The sequence below is a fragment of the Balaenoptera acutorostrata genome, chromosome 17, assembly GCF_949987535.1.
Source record: "Balaenoptera acutorostrata chromosome 17, mBalAcu1.1, whole genome shotgun sequence".
Taxonomy (NCBI): domain Eukaryota; kingdom Metazoa; phylum Chordata; class Mammalia; order Artiodactyla; family Balaenopteridae; genus Balaenoptera; species Balaenoptera acutorostrata.
This window is the reverse complement of record NC_080080.1, coordinates 9,970,154-9,991,095: the sequence shown is the minus strand read 5'-3', so window position 1 is coordinate 9,991,095 and position 20,942 is coordinate 9,970,154. Positions and strand designations below refer to the sequence as shown.

Genomic DNA, 20,942 nt, shown 5'->3' with positions numbered 1-20,942 from the left:
TCCTACACCACACTGCATTGCACTGCACTCAACAGTCCTTTTACAATTTCCTATTGTGGTGATGATAATGATCCTTGTTATAAGTGATTTAGTCTCAGAAAAGGAAACTCTCACTGGCTCATACAACAACCTGGTGAATAGAGCCGATTGTCTTTGTAAAGATGAGCACAAGGAAGGTTTTTAGATGAGGCTGCTTGTCCTTTGAAACTCAGAGAGTGAAGTGGCAAATCTAGCCTGGTTGATCCCCGAAACAGATTTGTTTTTGAGGTCTCTTTCTATAAGCAGAATTATTTTCAGTAATAATCATGAAATGGGATGAATATATTTCATGTATGAACCAAAATTTGTATTTGCCAAATTAAGATTTTACTGCTTGAATTTCACATTCTGTTTCACTTTTAAATTGAAATAAACACTCTAAGAGCACATAGAATGACAGAATTGAAGTGACTCTAGCTTTTTTTCTTCATCTTTACCATCACTGTTTATTTCTCACCTGTTGGTTAAATATAGGAATATGTACTATATCCACAGGGGTTGGATATATGAACTATACCTGCACCCGAAGTAAGCTGAAACGATTCTAAATCCTTGCAAACTTACTTGCAGAAGCAAAGCGTGTGCTGGCTTCGGCAGCACATATACTAAAATTGGAACGATATAGAGAAGATTAGCATGGCCCTTGCGCAAGGATGACATGCAAATTCGTGAAGCGTTCTATGTTTTTAGCTACATATAAAAGAATGAAATTAGAACACTCCCTAGCACCATACATAAAAATAAACTCAAAATGGATTAAAGACCTAAATGTAAGGCCAGACACCATCAAACTCTTAGAGGAAAGCATAGGCAGAACACTCTATGACATAAATTACAGCAAGATCCTTTTTGACCCACCTCCTAGAGTAATGGAAATAAAATAAAAAATAAACAAATGGGACCTCTTGAAACTTAAAAGCTTTTGCACAACAAAGGAAACCATAAACAAGACGAAAAGACAACCCTCAGAATGGGAGAAAATATTTGCAATTGAAGCAACTGACAAAGGATTAATCTCCAAAATACTCAAGCAGCTCATGCAGCTCAATATCAAAAAACACAACAACACAATCCAAAAATGGGCAGAAGACCTAAATAGACATTTCTCCAAAGTAGACATACAGATTGCCAACAAACACGTGAAAGGATGCTCAACATCACTAATCATTAGAGAAATGCAAATCAAAACCACAGTGAGGTATCACCTCACACCGATCAGAATGGTCGTCATCAAAAAATCTAGAAACAATAAATGCTGGAGAGGGTGTGGAGAAAAGGGAACCCTCTTGCACTGTTGGTGGGAATGTAAATTGATACAGCCACTATAGAGAACAGTATGGAGGTTCCTTAAAAGACTAAAAATAGACTACCATATGACCCAGCAATCCCACTACTGGGCATATACCCCGAGAAAACCATAATTCAAAAAAAAATACATGTACCACAATGTTCATTGCAACACTATTTACAATAGCCAGGACATGGAAGCAACCTAAGTGTCCATCGACAGATGAATGGATAAAGAAGATGTGGCCCATATATACAATGGAATATTACTCAGCCATAAAAAGGAACAAAATTGAGTTATTTGTAATGAAGTGGATGGACCTAGAGTCTGTCATACAGAGTGAGGTAAGTCAGAAAGAGAAAAACGAATACCGTATGCTAACACACATATATGGAATCTAAAAAAACAGTACTGATGAACCTAGTGACAGGGCAGGAATAAAGACGCAGATGTAGAGAATGGACTTGAGGACATGCGACGGGGGGAAGGGGAAGCTGGGACGAAGTGAGAGAGTAGCACTGACATATATACACTACCAAATGTAAAATGGATGGCTAGTGGGAAGCAGCCGCATAGCACAGGGAGATCAGCTTGAAGCTTTGTGAAGACCTAGAGGGGTGGGATAGGGAGGGTGCGAGGGAGACCCTCCCAAGAGGGAAGGGATATGGAGATATAGGTATACATATAGCTGAGTTACTTTGTTGTACAGCAGAAACTGACACAACATTGTAAAGCAATTATACTCCTGTGATCGGTGATCTTTGATGTGATTACAACTCACTGAAGGCTCAGATGATGGTCAGCATTTTTCAGCAATAAAGTTCTTTTTAATTAAGGTATGTACATTGGTTTTTTTAGACGTAATGCTATTGCACACTTAATAGACAACAGTATAGTGTGAACGTAACTTTTATAAGCACTGGGAAACCAAAAAATTTGTATAACTCTCTTGCAATATTCACTTAATTGTGTTGGTCTGGAACAGAACCTGCACTATCTCTGAGGCTCGCCTGTACTTAATCTTTGAAGTCCAGTGTGTGTTGTACACTAAAGCATATCTCAGTTTGCATAGTCACATTGCAAATGCTTGATAGGCACATATGACTAATGGCTACTATATTAGACAGTACAGGTATAGATAGTTACTCTAAAAGGTGGCATAGATTAAGGATACAAAGAGCTATTAAAGCTTTGATGGTGCCATTTACATTTATATTTTGGGTAGTTGAGCAATCAGGGATCCTTGAAGGAAATCCGGAAACTTGAAGTATTTGATATAATATAAAGATGTGTGTGTGTATGTTTCCAATGATGTAACAAATAAAGATCTTTGTAAATATCCAGTGCAAGGGAACAAAACCAGAAGCACACTTTTTTTCTAATGAATAGTTATGCTTCCACTGGTCAGATTGTGAGACATAGATCTATTGAGGTTGACTGCATTGCTCTTTCTGCCTTGCCTACCAGGAAGCTCAGAGCTAAACTGAGCGTTCTACTGTAGTGGTTATCTTTAGGTAAAGTTTTTTTCTACCTGCCCTATCCTCAGCTCTTGTTTTTTGCCCTAATTTTGCCTAACTAATTTTTCCGTATTTATTTATTTCTTATTATTTACTGAAAATTATTTGAGGAGAATAAATAATATATAAAGGAATAAATGAAGAAAACATCCTAAAAAGCATCTTCTGGTACCTGCTTCAGACAGACTATTGGGTTGAATGAATTACAATCCTATGTGAGATATGACTTAGAGTTTATTATTCTTATAAGAGTAATTAAACCTCAAACTATAGATTCAGATATTTTCAGAGCCTGGAAGGGCTGAGAGATTATTTAGTCGGGCTCTCTTGAGTTCCAGATGAGTTAAGCAACCTTCTTAAAGGCTTCAACATGGTTAATGGCAAATCTGGCCTTTAGACTGGTCTGCATAGCATATGAACTGCCTCTACATCCACTTCAATAAGATTCTGATGAGCTAATTTTCAAAGAATCAACTCTTCTTGGGTGGGCAGAGGCATTTTGCCTGAGGCAGTTTAAACCTTGGCATTTGTTGGTACGTTGGACCTGAAGTTACACGGATTTATCTCTTATTTGCTGAGGGCAAACTCTTTGAGACCTAATAGATCTATCCTGTAAAGGAGTCTAGGCCCTCCATTCCTGATAATAGAACCATTATTCATGTGAGATGACTTTCCACTGGCAATTTGGACTATGGATATTGGTTTTTTATCAAATATGCTTGATGAAACAGCACAAAATGCTAATTGCTGAAATTATTTAATAAAATTTGGCATTCGTTTGGGAGAAAAAACGGACATTCTCATATAGCCATATACTTATCTCAAGCTTTTTGGAGAATAATTTGCTAATGTATATCAAAAACCTTAAAAATATACATGTGCTTAGGACCAGAAATATAGCTTCTAGGTATTTATCTTAAGTCAATTTAGAGCCTTGGCTTACACATTTACATTACACAAAGTACACCCGTGTCACATTTCTGATCCCTCATCAGGACCTGGGAATTGTGTAGATCCAATTATGCCCATTTTACAGATTAGGAAGCCAAGAGTTGAGCAAATTCAGGTAACTAGTTTGCGGTTACACAGCTAATTCATAATAAAAACCTGTCCACTGTTTACTTCATTTGAATTATGCAGATAACCTTTGAGATAAGCATTTTAGTACAAACAAAGACTATCTAGGAAATTGAAGGAGACAGGAAAAAGAGCAAAGGGAGAACAAGGTTTCCCTAAGTGATCAGTTTTATTTGATCCTTAAATATGTTTGACATAAAAATAGCAGATTAAAAGATGCTAGACTTCAGACCCAAAGTTAGTAAACATTCAGATCACAGTGAAGTCATGAGCAATTTGTAATGGAGCTGCTGCATTGCACAGTGAAATGAAGAAGAGCATGAGATGTATATTGAACTTGAAATTCAAGTTCAATGTGTTATAGTATTTGCTTTTCACGACTGTTCATTTAAAACTAGGAAAAATTAGAACCAGCTACTGACTCTTATTATTTGGACCAAAACAATCGATTTTTTACAAGAAAGAACAGAAGAACCAACCTACTGTTTTAGCTCATTTATTTTTTTTTAACAGTCTTATGAGAAAGGAGTGGCTCCCTCCATTTTGAAGGGGAAACACCTAAAATAGGCGAAGTAGGATTTCCAACATCACACAGCTAGGGTGGAGCAAACTGGGATTTCAACTTCCAAAGGCCATGCTAATTCCATCGTTCCATTTTCTTTTATTCCATGCCTAGGCATTTCCTCTGTGATGATTCATTTTTTTTTAACATATTTAAAAAATAGATATTTTGAGTAATCCTTGGGATATTTAGAATGTTGGCATGGGTCAAGCAGTTAATATGCACACAATCACATGTATAACAAAAAAAAAACCAACCCACAGGTTGCCTGCTTCTAATGACAATCAACAACCCTAGGTTGAGTGTCCAGCAGGCTGAACTTGTGTTCCCCAGGAGACCTTTCCCCATAGGCCATCTTCTAAAAACTATTATTCTTACATATAAAAGCTGACAAGTTCTACTTCCCACATAAGCTCCTCTTAAACCGTTTCCCACATTACCCTCACAATTCTTTTTGTGACTAGTTCCACATTTCAATTATTATATGCTCATTTTTATTGGCAATTCCATTGCACAGTCACCACTGTTTTTTTCACCATTCCCATATTATTTTCATTCTAATTCCAGCTCTCTTCACTTTTCACTGCTGTTATTTACTCTACTGATATTTTTTAATGGTAGCACCAAATGTATTCAAACAGAAAAATTCTATGTGTTGCAGTTGCTGGGAGAAACTTCCGATTATGGCGGCCTGCCTTTTTAACCTCTGAACTTTATAATTCTTTTTCAATGCTTCCTATGAGTTAGGAGATGGTAAAGATGAATTCTGCTTTGTAGGGACTCATAGTATAGATACTGGGGTGGTGAAGACTGCATTACGTGCCCATAATAAGGGACCAGTGCTATAGTCACACTGAGCCCCAAATACTGATGGAACACTCAGCGCTCAATTGATTCTGACTGGGAGAGTCAGGAAATACATTCCTGAGAAAGTGATATTTGGTGTCATTTGCAGCAACATGGATGGACCTAGAGATTGTCATGCTGATTGAAGTAAGTCAGACAGAGAAAAACAAGTAGCATATGCTATAGCTTCTATGTGGAACCTTAAAAATGGTACAAATGAACTTATTTACAAAACAGACATAGAGTCACAGACGTAGAAAACAAACTTATGGTTACCAGTGGAGAAAGGGGAGGGAGGGATAAATTGGGAGATTGGGATGTACATATACACACAACTATAGATAAAATAGATAGCTAATAGGGACCTACTGTATAGCACAGGGAACTCTACTCAATGTGCTGTAATGACCTATATGGGAAAAGAATTTTTTAAAAAATGGATATATGTATATGTATAACTTGTTCACCTTGCTGTACACCTGAAACTAACATACTATTGTAAATCAACTATATTCCAATTAAAAAAAAAAAAAGAAAGTGATATTTGAGCAGGGTCTTGAAGATGAGATAGGACTTTTCATGATAGAGAAGTTGAGGGGAAGAGCACTCCAGGCTATACTGTGTGTTTGGGGATTGGCTTGGTTGGAGTATATGGTACCTGTCTTCCCTGGGGTAGAAGTAGAAGATGATATGGTGAGCTACAGAATACAGGGCCAGTCTAGAGAGCTAGTATGGAATCCCATGTTCAAGTGGCATCATATAAGATGAACCTCAAGGTGGATGGACCCTAGGATGTGAGGTTCAGTAATGGCAAGAGGCCAGGCTGGGAGGTAAGTTAAAAATCATGGAGAACCTTATATGACATGCCAAAGAGTTTGTCTATCCTCTCTTATGCAATGAGGGAACCTGGCAGCTTTTCTTCAGGAAATAGACATACATTCATTTGGTTGATTGTGGAGGATAAATTGGAAAAAAAAAAATTTAAAAAGAAAAAAAAATAGTTCAGCAGCTATTTCAGTAATCTAGGTGAAAGATGATGAATGTGTGAACATGGGCTGTGATGAAACAAAGAAGCCAGGTTCCCTGCTTTCTCAGGGCATTTGCATATTCTGTGGGAGCACAGAAACATTCTGATCCTATCATTAACAGTACTTTAAATTTGCACAGTGCTTTAAAAGAACAGCTGCAACATCAAGTCAAATATTTACTAAGAGCACACTCCGTGGCAGGCATTTTGGGCCAAGTGTTGGGTACGGTTTACCTCAATTTGATTTTGTCCTGCCGGCAGACTTGTGAGGGAGATAGGGCGTATATGATCGCCATTCTGCAGAGGAAGATCCAGGCCTGAGAGTCTAACAGATACTCAAGTCCCTGTTGCCGGGGAGGGACAGAACCTGTACTTGAGCTGGACTTCCTCTTCTTCTCTCATGGATGCTCTTTCCAGGATGCTGGGATTAACTCCACAAATGTCAAATACATTAGATGCATGATGTATAGGTAGTGCACATTGAATGATTTCAGAAGTGGGAGAAAGACATGCAGGCAAGAGCCATCAGGGATGTGTTTTTGGAGGAGATGGCCCTTGGCCTGAGTCTTGAAAGCTGCAGACTGAGGCTGGACTCCAAGAAGCAGAGGGGCTAGGATGGGAGGTGCCCAGTGGTAAGGAAGCATGGGTATTCATCTCCCCCTATAATTTCTGGGACAACATAACTCCGATTTCAATTAATTAGTTAAATATTCATTTTGTTCTTGCTCTGTTCCAGGAACTATACTAGGGACAGGAGACACCAACATGCTTGAGGCCATAGTCTGTCTTTGAGAAAGAGGCCATCGGTTAGAGTTGACAGGGTTGTGGACCCAGGAGCCACTGAAGCCATGGTTGAATTCTGACACCAACACTTAGTAGCTGGGTGGCTTTGGGAGTGTCACTGAACCTCTCCGATCCTCAGTTTCCCCATCTGCAGAGCTGAGTTAGTAGTATGCCAATTGCGTGGTTGTTATAAAGATCGGAGTTAATACATTCATGGGCTTTGTACAGGTCAAAGCACAGAGCAGGTCCAAATCGATAGTAGTTATTGTTATCATTTGGAATTTCTCAATCTAGTAAAGGAGTGTGGAGAGGAATGACAAAGTGTGAACCAACCTCCAGAAATCAGCTGGTGGAAAAACAGAAGTCTTGATTACATGGGGAGTTCTGCTGAAAGATCTGAAGCACATAACAGCAATTCTGGCAGAGATCCTAGCAGTCATCTCACTGGACTCACTATCCACTTTACAGGTGAGGATGCGAGGCACAGAAAGGGGAGTTACCTGTTCATGTTCGTTCGTTAATGTTCTGTTCCTTCTAGCTATTGACAAGAGAGAATATTGCTATCTAGTAAAAATAAAAACCCTGCAGACCTGGGTGATAGGAAGTCAAATGCCAGGTAACTGCTGAATGGAGGCAGAGAAAAGGGCAATTTGGGATGCATCAACTATATTCCCCAAAGATGAAGAAGTACTGACTTCTGGCAGGGTCAGACCAGCTAAAGGGAGAGGAATACTAGTACTTATATAACCTGTAAGATGACTCTAGGGGAGGGGATAAATGAAGCAAAAGGTGCAGCCTTATTGGGATTCTAGGCTCAGTCTGGGATCTGTCCCAGATCCATCCAGTCTGCAGATGTCCGTACGATGATTTGGCCTCTTCTAGGAAGACAAACTGAACTACTGCACCACATCCGACCAGATGCTCTGAGTGCCTTGGAAGAAACGGTTGGCCTTGCCCAGAAATCATCCACAGAACACTGTGGGCAGAAAAACAAGTTTTAAAAGGTGCTTTGTTCTTACTGTTCTTTTAAAAAAGGCTGGCCGTTTATGATCCTTGGTTCTCTGACTCCAATTTTAAGGGAGAAGGAAGTTCCCGAGAAAGCCACAGATACCCATTTCATTCTGTCATCTAAGATTCTGCTTCTCCCTTGTTACCTCTTTGTTCACATCCCCTGGTTTTATTCTGTGCTTGCAGAGGCCCCGACAGGGAGCACCCTGGGCCCACAACTGGCTAGAAGTTCAAAATCAAAATGATTTTATCTGCCTCAAGCCTGACAGCTACACAGTGGACCTTGTATAAATCTTGAGACGTGCACCCACTGTGTGCTGTTTGCACACAGACTGGAGGCAGAGTGCTTGCTTCATGAGATTGGACACTGTAAAGCTGGACAGCTCCGGTTAGAGTGGCTGGAGTGGATGCTTCACTGTGCCACGGCCGTAGATCAAATGTGGTTCCCGGATTCCCGTGGCACAACTCCCTCGTTCAGACATCCGTGATCAACGTACTTTTCCTTTTCAAATGGAAAATTACTTTATTGCTAGAGTGAGAAGTGGGAAGTCTTTGAAATTTTGGAGTTTTTCTTATGGCAGCACGATCTAGACACTGCCCTGGAATACAAGAGGCTGATAGCCAATTCTAAAGCAATGTTCCATGACGTCTGATATTAGCCTTCAGTAATATTAGACACATTTTGACCCCTGATGGTTTTCTCAGATGTGGCTTTCTTTGTTTAGATGCCCTGTTCCTGGATGGAGATTATTTTGCTACAAAAACACCAAGTTTACTTTAAGTGAAGTCATTGTGGTACTTTGCTTTTTTCCAGTATAATGCTTTCATTTTTTTAAAAAATTTTATTTAATTTAATTTTATTTTTTTTAACATCTTTATTGGAGTATAATTGCTTTACAATGGTGTGCTAGTTTCTGCTTTATAACAAAGTGAATCAGCCATACATATACATATGTTCCCATATCTCCTCCCTCTTGCATCTCTCTCCCTCCCACCCTCCCTATCCCACCCCTCCAGATGGTCACAAAGCACAGAGCTGATCTCCCTGTGCTATGCGGCTGCTTCCCACCAGCTATCCACCTTACGTTTCGTAGTGTATATATGTCCATGCCACTCTCTCACTTTGTCACATCTTACCCTTCCCCCTCCCCATATCCTCAAGTCCATTCTCTAGTAGGTCTGTGTCTTTATTCCCGTCTTGCCACTAGGCTCTTCATGAACTTTTTTTCCCCCTTAGATTCCATATATATGTGTTAGCATACTGTATTTGTTTTTCTCTTTCTGACTTACTTCACTCTGTATGACAGACTCTAACTCCATCCACCTCACTACAAATAACTCCATTTTGTTTCTTTTTATGGCTGAGTAATATTCCATTGTATATATGTGTCACATCTTCTTTATCCATTCATCGGATGATGGACACTTAGGTTGCTTCCATGTCCTGGCTACTGTAAATAGAGCTGCAATGAACATTTTGGTACATGACTCTTTTTGAATTATGTTTTTCTTAGGGTATATGCCCAGTAGTGGGATTGCTGGGTTGTATGGTAGTTCTATTTTTAGTTTTTTAAGGAACCTCCATACTGTTCTCCATAGTGGCTGTATCAATTTACATTCCCACCAACAGTGCAAGACTGTTCCCTTTTCTCCACACCCTCTCCAGCATTTATTGTTTGTAGATTTTTTGATGATGGCCATTCTGACCTGTGTGAGATGATATCTCATTGTAGTTTTGATTTGTTTTCATTTTTTTGAGTAGACTTCAGCACAGTTTACGACCATCTATGGCTCTCATTCCCTCCTTTGGAATCATGTAAGAACCTTAGATTTCTTTAACTCTTCCAATAATTTATCTTTAATTTTATATGTTTCCTTTTAGACTGCTAGTTGTCTCTTGTTTTAATACTCTGAAATTGATTAAATCATTGTTTTCTAGTTGATTCATATTGTTTAAGTTTACCCACACATTTATCCTTTTTAAAACTCACCAGTCTCCTTTGCAGCATGTATGTTCCTTCTGGGTTTAGTTGCCTTCTTCATGAAGTACATCCTTTAGTATTCTTCAGTATCCTCTCTCAAATTTTGTCTTACAACTACTTGATACACTCTTATTCTTTTTTTTAATTAAATTAAATTAATTTATTTTTTATCTTTGGCTGCATTGGGTCTTTGTTGCTGCACGCGGGCTTTCTCTAGTTGTGGTGAGTGGGGTCTACTCTTTGTTGCAGTGCGCGGGCTTCTCATTGTGGTAGCTTCTGTTTGTTGTGGAGCACAGGCTCTAGGCACACAGGCTTCAGTAGTTGTGGCACTCGGGCTTAGCTGCTCCATGGCATGTGCGATCCTCCTGGACCAGGGCTCGAACGCATGTCCCCTGCATTGGCAGGCGGATTCTTAACCACTGCGCCACCAGGGAAGTCCCGTACACTCTTATTCTTGAGCACAAGTTTAAGTGGGTATAGAAGTTTAGGCTGAGAGTTATTTGCCCTCAAAACGTTGATGGTATACTTTTATTGTTTATTGGTTTCTAATGCTGTTGTTGGAGAAGCTATTGCTGGTCTGATATATGTTCTTTCCTAGCTAATCTTTTTTGTTCTTCCTGATTGTTTCCAAGAACTCCTCTTTCTCTTTGGTTTCCTTCATTCTGCACTAAGATGTCTAGATTTGGATTTACTTCTATTTATCCTATACATAACTCGTTCTTAATATGAGCATTCATGTTTTTCTAAAATTCTGGAAAATTCTCAGATATCATCATATCTGGCCTCTCCCCATTTTGTCTTTTCCTCTTCTTGTGAAGTTAATAATAGATACATGTTGGATCCTTACCATCTATTTAGTTTCCATTTCTTTTGTTCTTTCTGCTGAACTGTGGGTATTTTCCTCAGTTCTATTTTTTATTACCTGGTTCTCTCTAAGGAATTAGTTGTATTTAATTTATTGTTTAATTTGTCCATTGGGTTTTCAATCTCAATGACTGTTTTGCTCATTTATGGTAGTTCTGTGTTTGCTCTTTATTTCACAGTGTTCTTTTCTTTTGTTTCCAATTTCTTCTTTTATGTCTATAATCATTCAACACATATTTATACTCTCAATTTTATGTTTCTATTATTTGAAATGCTTGGTTGTAAACCAATATGCCTTGTTTTCTGGCATTGCTCATGGTTTGTCTGCCTGTTATATGGAGAAGAAGCTTAGCAAAGGATTATGTATACACTCTGAGGCTAGAATACATGGGTTTGAATCTTAACTTTGTTAGCTGAGTGATCTTGAGTAGTTATATAAATGCTTTACACCTGACTTTCCTCAAAAGTAAAATTGCATTAATGTTATATTTAAAATAATTAGAAAGAGGCTGGCACATATAACTTGTTCAAAAACGATAGTTCTTTTATAACCATCATCATCATCTGTTTGGCTTGTGAACTCACCTTCAGTGGGGCATTATCTTTCTGTATCCTGGAGTCCTGGTGTGGTAAGACATTCCTATGTGGTGGTTTTCTATTTATTTCTATCAGGCATCTCGGGAAGATCTGTCTGGACTCATGTTTTAATTTATAGGGTTTTGTGTTGCCGAAACCCCAAACTTGAGGGTGGGCAGGCTCATCTTAGGGTTTGAGGAGGCCCAGTAATTAATAATAGTGGGACTTCCCTGGTGGTCCAGTAGTTAAGACTCCGCACTTCCACTGTAGGGGGCGCGGGTTTGATCCCTAGTCGGGGAACTAAGATCCCACATGCTGCGCAGTGCATCCAAAAATAAAGAAAGAAATAAAATTACCCAATAATTTGTAAGTAGGAATAATAAATATATTAGAAAAGCTTACTATCCAGTCATAAATACAGCAGGCCCTGCCTCTATAAAACTTACAGTAAGAACAAGCCAAAGGAAATGCATGCTTTCTGTGGCATGGTAGATCCCAAAAGATAGGAAAAAAAAAAGAAAAGGGAAAATGCTGAAGCAATCAACACATGCCCAATTTATTTCCCAGACTCTCAGACAAGATGCTCTTCCTCATATGGAAAGATGAGGGATCAGGAGAGGACAATAGAGTTACACTAAAGGAAACCCCTCCACGTGGAAACATGAAACCCAGGGAAAGAAGTTTCCCTACACCATCAGGTACCTAGCCTGTCCATCAAACATTCATCTGGATTCCAGGACAATTTGTGGTGTGTGTGTGTGTGTGTGTGTGTGTGTGTGTGTGAGTGTGTGTGTGGTGTGCAGTGTGGAGCTATCTAAGCTAATGGGTGGATTTTACAAATCTACTCTTTTGTTTAGGGTGTACGTTTTCAAAGTTCTCAGCTTTGCAGGGTAAATAAAATGTGGTATATACATTCAATGGAACGGATTTCAGTCTTAAAGAAAAAGAAACCTCTGCAATATGTGACAACATGGGTGAACCTTGAGGACGTTATGCTAAGTGACATAGGTCAACCATGGAAAGACAAGCGCTGTATGATCCAATTATAAGAGATATCTAAAATAGTCAAATTTCTAGAATTAAAAAGTGGAATGGTGGTTTCCAGGGACTGAGGGGAGAAGAAAATGGGTAGTTACTAATCAATGGACTTGAAATTTCAGTTAAGAAGATGAAAAAGCTCTAGGGACTTGCTGTACAACGTGGCACCAACAGCCAACAATAATGTATTGCACACTTAAATACTTATTAAGAGGGTAGACATGAGTGTTCTTACTACAATAAAAGAAAACTTAAAAAGAAATTCCCATCGGAACCTTAGAATATGGCCTTATTTGGAAATAGGTTTTTTCTTTGCAGATGTAATTAGTTAAGATGGGATCATAGTGGATTAGGGTGGGCTCTAAATCCAGCATGACTTATGTGTCTTATAAAAAGAACAGAGACACAGAGACACACACAGGGAGAAGGCCATTTAAAGATGGAGGCAGGCTTCCCTGGTGGCGCAGTGGTTGAGAATCTACCTGCCAATGCAGGGGACACGGGTTCGAGCCCTGGTCTGGGAAGATCCCACATGCCACGGAGCAACTAGGCCCGTGAGCCACAACTACTGAGCCTGCGCATCTGGAGCCTGTGCTCCGCAACAAGAGAGGCCGCGATAGTGAGAGGCCCGCGCACCGCGATGAAGAGTGGCCCCCGCTTGCCGCAACTAGAGAAAGCCCTCGCACAGAAAACGAAGACCCAACACAGCCATAAATAAATAAACAAATAAAATTAAAAAATAAATAAATAAAGATGGAGGCAGATATTGGAGTGATACTTCGACAAGTCAACCACCAGACACTAGGAAGGATCCTTCCCGACAGCCTTCAGAAGAAGTGCAACCCTGCAAACACCTTGGTTTTGGATTTGGCCTCCAGAACTGTGAGAAATTAAATGTCTGTTATCTTAAGCTACACCACTTGTCGTTCTGTGTTATACCTGCCCTAGGAAACCAGTACAGTTACTATGCACCCTGCTTGACTGCTGACCAGGGGCCAGCCCTCCACCCTGGATGGAGCTTCTATCGATATTTTGGGAAAAGAGGGTGTGGGATTCTCTGTGGAGGCTTTCCTGTACCTGACTGGCAAGGTTATTTTTAACTTTTGCTTGTGAAGCTTATAATGAGGGTTTTTCTCACTTTTCAGTAGGAGTCCGACTTTACACCCCAACACACAGGTTTTTAAAATGGGAGAACTGTAGAGAGTGCTTGTGAAGATGCCTAGAAGGTAAAAGAAGCCTTTGCCTTTGGTGGTTATGGACTCCAGGTAAAGTCCATCACCACCATCACCACCACCATCATCATCATCATCATCATCATCAAAATAATTCCAAACATTGTGCCAAGCATTATCCTAAGCACACTATCACATTTAATCTTCATCATACACTCTGAGGTAGCTACTATTATCCCCACTTTACAGATAAGAACACTACGGCTCAGGGTATAAGCGGTGCGTCACACTAGGACGAAGTGCAGCTGGGTCCTAACGCTCATCTCATGCCCTTAAATGTCAGTACTGATGTGTGGGAGCTTCTAGGAAAGCTTCAGTGTAGGAAAAATGGCTGCAAGCACAGTCGAAACCTCACCTGCATCTAATAGTCTCCGTTATATCAGATGAGAATGAAAATCACTCCACCCACACTGAGTCCTGCACACTTGGAAAGGCTGGAACTAAGTAATATCAAATTGTTGTTTTTCACTTGAGAAGCTACAAAAGAAAAGTAAAGAAAAAGAGAACACAAATCAGAGGTTAGTCTGGAATCAAAGGCAAGTAGTACTGCTTGTCTATTCCACTGAAAATGTAATTCATTGAAATGATGTCAGAGTGTTTTCTGTGGCTCAACACAGGCAAAATTTTTCATAGACAGAGATTTAACAAAACAGAAAAATTTTAAACTAGGGGGAAAACTACAGTTTGGTGAGTACCTTCTAAGTGCCCAACCCTACTTTATGTGTATTTTCACATTAATTCTTACTGCAACTTGAAAGGTAGGCATCAATTATTCCTATTTTATAGATGAAAAAATTGGAGGTTAGAGATGTTATGCGATCTGTCTGAGGTCACAAAATGCTCATCTCTCTGACTCTGAATGATACCTTTATAATTAATGCTCCAGAATGTTCCAGAAACTATTTTAATGACTTAACATAGATCGACTCATTTAATCCTCACAGCAACCCTAGGAGGTAGGTTCTGTTATCGTCCCCATTTTAAAATGGAGGCGTTCAGATGGGTCAAATCACTGTCCCAGGTCACCATGTGGCAGAACCAGGATTTGAACCCAGGTGGCCTGGTTCCTGTGCTCTGTGACCTCTTCTGCCCTCAAACAAGCAGTGGAAGGAGTAGTGGCAGCAATTATAGCAGTAATAGTAATAAGAAATAGTGTGTAACTAGGTTAAAAAACTTGCGTTAGTTAAGATTTCTCTTTGATGGTCTACAAGGGACTTGAGAGTATGCACTGGGGGAGGGAGTAGGTCAGATTCCAGAGGCAGAAGAATGAGAATTCCCTGGTGGGTTGGGGGGGTGAAGAGGAGAGGCGGGGGAGGGAGAGAGGGCCTGGGAGAAGGTGGGAATGGGTACGCTCTATCATAGCTCAGCAGCGTTGGGTGGACATTTTAAAAAGTTCTGAGTAGATTTAGCGGGGCAGACGCAACACTGGAGCTGAGATGTGGTGTGAATCAGGAGACTGCAATCACCCAGGAACTAGGAGACAATCTATTTTTTTTTAATTAAAATAAAAATTTTTTTGGCCTCTCTGCGCAGCATGCGGGATTCCCCGACCAGGGATTGAACCCGTGCCCCCTGCAGGGGAAGTGTGGAGTCCTAACCACTGGACCGCCAGGAAGTCCCTAGGAGACAATCTTTGAGAGAGGCTCAGCGTTGCGGAGAGGCCAGGGCATTGGGGTTGAGGGGCTGGAGGCAATGTCACCAGGTTCTCAAGATGCAGGGAAACGACCGGCTCACTTCCTGAGTTGCAAATTGTCCCAGGGCCCGGCAGTAAGGGCCGGCAAGAATCAGGAGACTGGAGATGTAACGAAACAATAGCCAATATTCAATTCATGAATCACTCGGTTTATTACGCACAATTAGCACACAGTACAGGTTAAAGTAGGGAAGAGGGGGTAAAAAACCACTCCAGGGAAGGCCGGGAAGGTGGTGTCTCAGCTGGTGTAGATCAGTGGTCTGTGGCTGGCCTGGTGATGGGTCTCTTGACGATCGTGAGAGAGAAGTCGCTTTCTGGCCCAGCAGCACCGTCTAGAACAGCTCTCAGCAGCCACGTGGAGTCAGGTCCTCCAGCAAAGAGCCTTCAAGTCACTCGGCTCAGTGGTCTCTTTTTATGGAGCAACAGTTACCCTAGGGGAGGTGTCTTGACCATCAGTTGTTCTGTCTGTTCCAGTGACATGCGTCACCCACCAAACTTCATATCTGATGTAGTATTCCTGGTTTATCGGTCTATGACGCTCGCAGTCTTACAGTGGAAGTTTCCGAACAGCTAATGTGGCCATTCACGCTGGCCATGGTGACTCTATTTTGAACTACTTAACATGTCTTAATATAGCTTAAATCCTGTAAGTTTCACACAAGATGAATAGACATCATAACACAAAAGAAATCACATGATCACAGCAAGTGTTAGTCAGATTCGAAGCAACCAATGTATCTAGTACTTTTTGTTTCAGAGTAGTGTCTGGGATGTTTTAAAATTGAAGAATAGTTGCTGTACAATCTAGTACTTCTGATATCATTTTTCATTAATCTTGTTTTCTCTGTGATGGTATTACTTCCTTGACCATACCCTGCTCCCTTTCAGCCAGGGACTTGGGAAAGTGTGGAAGCGGGGCTGTCAGGCTGAGGACTTCAACTTCTTGCTGGCTGTTGGTCAGAGGCTGCCCTCAGCTCCCAGAGGTCACCCACAATCCTTCTCTGGCTAATGTCCCATTTGCCCCTAGAGATCCATTTTCTGTCCTCACTGTGCCCCAGGAGGCTGATTTCTATGGAGGGCATCAGCTGAGCTCTGTGCCTTCCAACTTCTGGTTGGGCTTGACCAGTGGGAGATACTGCAGGAAATGCAGAGACAGAGGAGGCTGAGTGTGTATGATTGGATCCTTCCTGCCAGACCTTGGGTTGGCTGATTTTTTTCTAAGCAAAGATCACAGATTTTTTTCGTCCAGTTTTCTTTGGTTCAGCTGCTGTCATTGGGTCGTGGCAACTGCCGCCCCCTCTTGCCATTCAGACAGAGGAAGGTGACAGCTCCCTCCGGTTTGCTAGCCGCCGGGGTTGGGGGGATTCACCACCCCAGTCAGATGTCCTTAACCTGCTCACGCCTCTGAGACTACTCCCTCTGTGAACTCTCTTCTTTTTACCCCATTCGAATGTACTCTCTGTTTGTTCAGGATTCTGATACAACCTCCTGGGAGAAAAATATCCTGGTCTTGACTGATTATTCAGTAGCATCTCCCTGCTATTTCTGTACCACTCTGCACCTCTCCGTTGTCACATCACATTGCACTGTGATTCAGTGACTATAGGGACCATGTTTTAGATTCGATCCACCTGGAAGAATTCTTTTCTTTTTTTATAATTTTTTTTTGGCCTCCCCTCACGACTTGCAGGATCCCAGCTCCCTGACCAGGGATCCCCACGGTGAAAGTGCTGAGCCCAAACCACTGGACCGCCAGGGAATTCTCCCCCACGGGAGAATTCTTTGTCACAGTATTTGGGGGTCACTACTGGCCTTTGGCGTATGGAGACCAGGGATGCGAGGCTTTCTGAACAGTCAGGACACACCTGACGAAGAACTTCTCCCTAATCTGAAAAATGTTCTCATACCTCACCATTCATGTAGGTGAAAAGCCCATTCCTATAGCAGCCGAGAATCTAACTTCACTTTACATATACACACAAAGTGGTTTTCAACACACTACTTTTTTTTTTCTTTTTGGAATGTTGCCAGGATTGTTGACCATTTTGAAAATCATGTTCCTATGGCAGGGCAAATTCTGCTCCAAGAAGATTCTTCTTGCAGGGGGCCTTTTTTGGGAGATGAAATAGTTTCTCCTTCGCGCAGTATAAATTTCCTAAGGAAAGGACTGCAGCTTGATATTAATGAGCTCGGGAATGAGCACTGATTTAAAAAAAAAGAAAAAGAAACAAGCAGAGTCCCCAGTGTTCTTTGTGAATATGTGGTTCCCAGGACCACTAATTTACCCCATTCATAGAGCTCTTGCCTGTGTGTTTCTTCAGTTGCTTCTTCTGTTCTGCTCTGAAAATGATTTCTCTCCCTACATATCTCTTGGTCCTCTCCAACCAGCCCATGTTTCCCTTTTGAACTGCTATGACAGTTCCTCCTATCCCATTGAGGCTCTGTGCTTGTGTGTCTCCCAGAGATCCCCACTAGCTGGAAGATATGCAATGAATGCTTGTGGGTCTTAGAACCCCAGAGGTGTGGTGACTTCTCTTAGGTTATATAGTTGGTTAGCAGCAGAGCTGGGTCAGGAAGCCTTGACTTGGGGTTCTCAGTATATAAAACTTTGTGCTTGAGAGAGAGGTAGATACAAAATAAAAGATTTTAATACTAAATTGTAGGGATGTGGCTTCTTTGATTAATAATAGTTCAGGGGAATTCCCTGGCTGTCCAGTGGTTAGGACTCTGTGTTTTCACTGCTGAGGGTGAGGGTTCAATCCCTGGTCTGCGAACTAAGATCCCATTTTTTGGGGGAGTGGCCCAAAAAATAAATACATAAAAGTTCGGAACGTATATTATATATATATACATAATGCATATATAATCATATAATTTTATTTAAAATAATATATGCCATTGAAAGGCACGATAAGAATATGGAGGGAATTTGCATAAAATATGCATATTTAAGTATGAAAAAGAAACAGCAAAAATGAGAAAAAAATGGAAAGAAGAAAAGGAGAATTTAATGTGCTGAGTAATTTACATACTGACAGCAAGTTTCTTTGAATGGTACATACAAATGTATGTAAATTGGCCTGCCTATTTAAGAAAAAGATATGCAAATATATGTCCACAGAAATCTGCTACCCTTCATGTTGAAGTAGAATAACAAGATGCTTGATTTTCGTTCGAATTATTATTTTTTTTCTTTCCAGAATGTCCTCTCAGGAAACTGTAGGACCAAATTCTTCCCTATCTAGCATTTTAGTCATTCATTCATCCAAGTGTCCATCTTACATGTACTCCAAGTCAGGCATTATACAGGGTGCTGGAGTTACAAAGATGAATGAGACACAGAAGGTACTAGTCCTCCAGGAGCTCAGAGTCTAACAGGACACAAAACATGTACATGGACTCTTATGATGTACTGTGGGGATACATGTCCACTCGCTGGGATATATGCGCTCAGTGTACACAGACACTCATTGGGCTACTACGTGTCATTAAATTCACTTGCAATAAAATAGGAGTGGCGGGTCTGATAGGGCTGAGAGCTACTCTATAGATATATCCCATACCCCTGATGTTCTCGTGACTGTTAGTGCCCTGCTTTGTCAACTCCCACTTTTTCTTTGAGTTTCCTTACTTTACTGCCTTTAGTCCATCCATTATAAGTCCCCATTTCAGGTTCAATATCTCAAAGTGTCTCCTGATTGTCTAACCAAGTTATTAAGAGGGAGGAAAGATCTACACAGCTTTTTCTAGGTTTCATAATCCCTTTATGATTCTACACTGAACTTAACACAAACTGGGATACAGGGATAAAACTAAAAGAACAAAGAGAAGAGAAAAAGGGATCTGCTTTCTCTTGAAGGATTAACTTTCAAAAGCATAGGCTTTGGGGGGCCAGACATGAATTCAAAATCCCCTTTAGTCCCTTCTTAATTATGTGATCCTGGGTAAGTCACAACCACATTGTAACAAGCCAGAGGGAATCCTACTTACCTTGAAGGGTTTTGAGGAGGAATGAATGAAACCAATAAGTAGGGCAAACTTATAATTTCCATTCCCGAACTTCCCCTCAAACTCCAGGCTCATAGGGACTTCCCTGGTGATCCAGTGGGTAAGACTCTGCACTCCTAATGCAGGGGGCCTGGGTTCGATCCCTGGTCGGGGAACTACATCCTGCAACCTGCAACTAAGAAGTCCACATGCTGCAAATAAAAAAGATCCCACATGCCGCAACTAAGACCCAGCGCAGCCAAAATAAATAAATAAATAATAAAAAGTATTTTTAAAAAAGATAATTAAAAAAAACAAAAAACAACTCCAGGCTCATAAAAACAACTGACTACTTGACATCTCTACTTGAACAACTAAGACTAATTTCAAAATATGTCTGAAACTAAACTTCTGATCTTCTCCCCTCAACTGTTCCACACATATCCTTACCTGTATCAGTTGATGACCTAGTTGGATGACCTCTTCTAGCTGGAGTCACCTTTGATCTCTTTGTAAGAGAAAGATTGCTTTCTCTTACACCTCATATTTTATATAAGAGAAAACCTTGTTGGATCTACCTTCAATATATAACCAGAATCCAATCATTCTTACCAACTCCACTGCTAACATCATGGTCCAAGCCACCAAAGCCTCTGACCTCAGTTATTGCAATAGCCTCAGTACAAGTCTCCCTAGTTTTGCCTGTGTGCTCCCATACAGCAGAGAAAACAATGTGATCCTTCAAAATCTTAAGTCAGATCATGTTACTTCTAAAACCTTACAATAGCCAATAGACTATCACTCAGAGTAAAACCCAAAGCCGTTACAATGACGTACAAGGTCCTGCATGAAATGGTCCCCTTTCCTCTCTGACTCCATCCTTCTACCCTCCGCCGTGCCCCTGCTCTCTCTGATCTAGCCACGCTGGCCTCCTTACTGTTCCTTGAATCCCAGGCATATAGCTGCTGTAGGGCCTTTGCACTTGCAGTTCCCTCTGCCTGGTACCCTCTTTTCCATGTAGTCTCATGGCTCATTTTTCCACCTTTTTCAAATCTTGCTCAGATGCTACCTTCTCAATGAAACCAAATGTGACTACCAAACTTACCCTTGCAATCCCCTCCCCTGTACTCTCTCTCCTCCTCACCCTGTTTTATTTGTTCTTTTTAGGTGGGTAGCACCTGCCTCTTGCTAACATGCTAGAAAATGTATGATTTATTGTGCTTATTGTTAATTGTATACCTCTCCCCTCCATAATTGAAGCTCCTTTTTTTTTTTTTCTGATCAAAGTTGATTTATTGAGGAAAAAACAGGCATCATATCAAAGGCTTACATCATCTTTGCAGTACACAGATTTGGGGAGGAAAACTCTGGCCTCTGCTGAGTATGTCATCGAAAGGATAAACTGTCCACCTTCCTGGGAAGC

At 40.8% G+C, this 20,942-nt stretch overlaps 1 non-coding gene across 1 annotated transcript; it reads left to right on the top strand.

The window, feature by feature from the left end:
* Positions 1-620: 620 nt before the first annotated feature.
* Positions 621-727, top strand: LOC114238689 (U6 spliceosomal RNA). The gene has a single exon (XR_003624003.1). It is a non-coding gene; the product is annotated as a U6 spliceosomal RNA (small nuclear RNA).
* The last annotated feature ends 20,215 nt before the right edge of the window (positions 728-20,942 follow it).